Source organism: Electrona antarctica (genome assembly GCF_951216825.1).
Source record: "Electrona antarctica genome assembly, contig: SUPER_24_unloc_1, whole genome shotgun sequence".
NCBI classification, from domain to species: domain Eukaryota; kingdom Metazoa; phylum Chordata; class Actinopteri; order Myctophiformes; family Myctophidae; genus Electrona; species Electrona antarctica.
This window is the reverse complement of record NW_027638775.1, coordinates 120,001-122,500: the sequence shown is the minus strand read 5'-3', so window position 1 is coordinate 122,500 and position 2,500 is coordinate 120,001. Positions and strand designations below refer to the sequence as shown.

The following is a 2,500-nucleotide window of genomic DNA, read 5'->3' as shown; positions in this document are numbered from 1 at the left end:
ACACACACACACACACACGCACGCACACACACGCACGCACAAACACACACACGCACATGCACACACACACACACACACACACACACACACACAGACACACACGCGCGCACAACATGTTTTTTAACCCTTTTAGACCTGAGGCCGATTAAAAAAAAAGGCTTCTAAATCCAAACAGTTTTCTGAAAAACCTGTTTTTATGTCAGTGGTGCTCAAACTATTTCATGTCAAGGACCCCAAAAATGATATGTAATTGGCCGCCGACCTCCATCTGAAAATATGTTGTTCCAGGGATCCCCCATGCAGAGTTAAAAACGTTCGCTCTGAAAGAATATATATTCAAAGATTTGAGGCACATTTTGTGCAGATCTACAAGCTCGTAGATCTGCTATTTTTCAATAGCTAAAGTATAACATAATGCTTAAACCATTTTGGGCGGGAACCCCTTTTGGTGTTAGCATTATGTTATGCTTTAGCTATTGAAAAATAGCAGATCTACAGTACAAGCTCGTAGCGCGCCACCGAGTGGTGCGCTACGAGCTTGTAGGTCTGCTATTTTTGAAAAATCGAAGAACGACTGACATAGAAACATAGCTTTTTCAGAAAACTGTCAGGATGTAGAAGACATTTTTAGAATCTGATCTCAGGTCAAAATGGGTAAAACACCAAAAGGGGTTCCCATCCTGAATGGGTTTAAAGCAATAGTTTTGGACAGCCAAAACAGCGACGATATAATCTTAGTGAATATTACACAGTATGATTTTTATGATGCATGCAGTAGTGTGTGCAAAGACACACTCGCGTACACACAAGCAAGTGTGCACACGCACGCACACACACACACACACACTCGCAAATAATTTAGCGGATGAATATTCAGGGTGACTTACGTTTCTTATCGCATTTCACGCGGGCCTATCGCAAGCCTTAATTAGGTCTAATTGCATGTGACGTCTGAGGTCCTGATATCCAATCAGGACACGGTCGAGCAACATGGCAATGAGACTTGAGCAGAGCACACACACACACACACACACACACACACACAGACACACACACACACACACACACACACACACACACACACACACACACACACACACACACACACACACACACACACACACACACACACACACACGCTAATACATTTGCCTTTTGTGCTGACATTGATCTATGCTGAGTAGATGTTTGGTGTTCTTGAGGTTGACATTTAGGATTCTTAGGTTTGAGGGTCAGAACTGGTCTGTTGTTGTTGTTGTTGTTGGGCAAAGTGTTCCTGGCACATACTCTGACCTTGCACTCTGTGAGTCGTTCCAGTCACGGTACATAACCTAAAGATACACCGACATTTAACCCATTTTGACCTGAGATCAGATTCTAAAAATGTCTTCTACATCCTGACAGTTTTCTGAAAAAGCTATGTTTCTATGTCAGTGGTTCTTCGATTTTTCAAAAATAGCAGATCTACAAGCTAAAGCATAACATAATGCTAACACCAAAAGAGGTTCCCGCCCAAAATGGGTTAAATAACATGAACATACACGGAATGCCATGGTGACATAGTGAAAACCCAAATGCTACACTCCAGGAGGAGGCTGGGGAGGTGGAGCGAGTTTGATCACTGACATGCTCTCATTGTGGTGGCAGTGTGACAGATGTGAAGTAGTAGTAGGGTGCTTTACCCATTTTTAACCTGAGGCCCACTTTTGAAAAGGCCTTCTAAAATCCGAGGTCTTTCTGAGAAAATTCACGGAAAAGTACCGAAAATAGACTCAAAACTAGACGTGGCACGCATTCCCAGCTTCAGAGATGCATGGCCGCGGCAGCCGGTCTACTGTAAATGGGTTAAGCTATTTGTCGTATGACAAATATACTGTACTGTATAGGGCGTACGCGATTCATGTCGTCAGGTTCAACATAAAAGTGGACTCCCTCCTTTCCAGTTCTGAAACATAGCCAGGCAATACTGGTTTACCGCCCCAAAAAACTGTGGTTTATTTTAGTACGTTAACTAAAACAAAATCGTACTCTTATACATGTACCGTGAATGACACAAAACCACAGGTATCCAGTATAAATTAAAGAAAAACAGGGAACACACTTGATCAAAATTAAGACCACCCAACCCGCGCACTCCCAGGGCTGCAAATTAACGTAACTTGAACCCACAACAATTCTATATATACCAGCAGAAAACTAGCAACCAAAGAAGCAGAGTGCCGGTGGAGTTTGAAGACTTGTGAGGAAACTGAAAGACATCTGGGGGACTGGTGACCGCCAGCCAGATTTATAGTTGAGCCATGGTCACAGGACCCAATCACCAGCTGGGTTCGACCTGGTAATTAACCACTCACTACTTCAGACACAATCAGTCACCATTCACACCAGCTGGTAGTCAATCAGTCGCTCATCACCGCTCATTCGCCCCGGCCGTACACACGACGGAAAAAGACATGCGGAGGGCAAGACAGTCTATGGAAATACACATATCGCCCTATAG

At 43.7% G+C, this 2,500-nt stretch overlaps 1 protein-coding gene across 1 annotated transcript in view; it reads left to right on the top strand.

Moving 5' to 3' along the window:
* The window catches only part of LOC306917692 (dystrophin-like), a gene marked incomplete at its 3' end in the record, with an annotated part of 361,506 nt that overhangs the window by 247,262 nt on the left and 111,744 nt on the right, over nt 1-2,500 (top strand). The gene's annotated exons all lie outside the window — the stretch shown is intronic.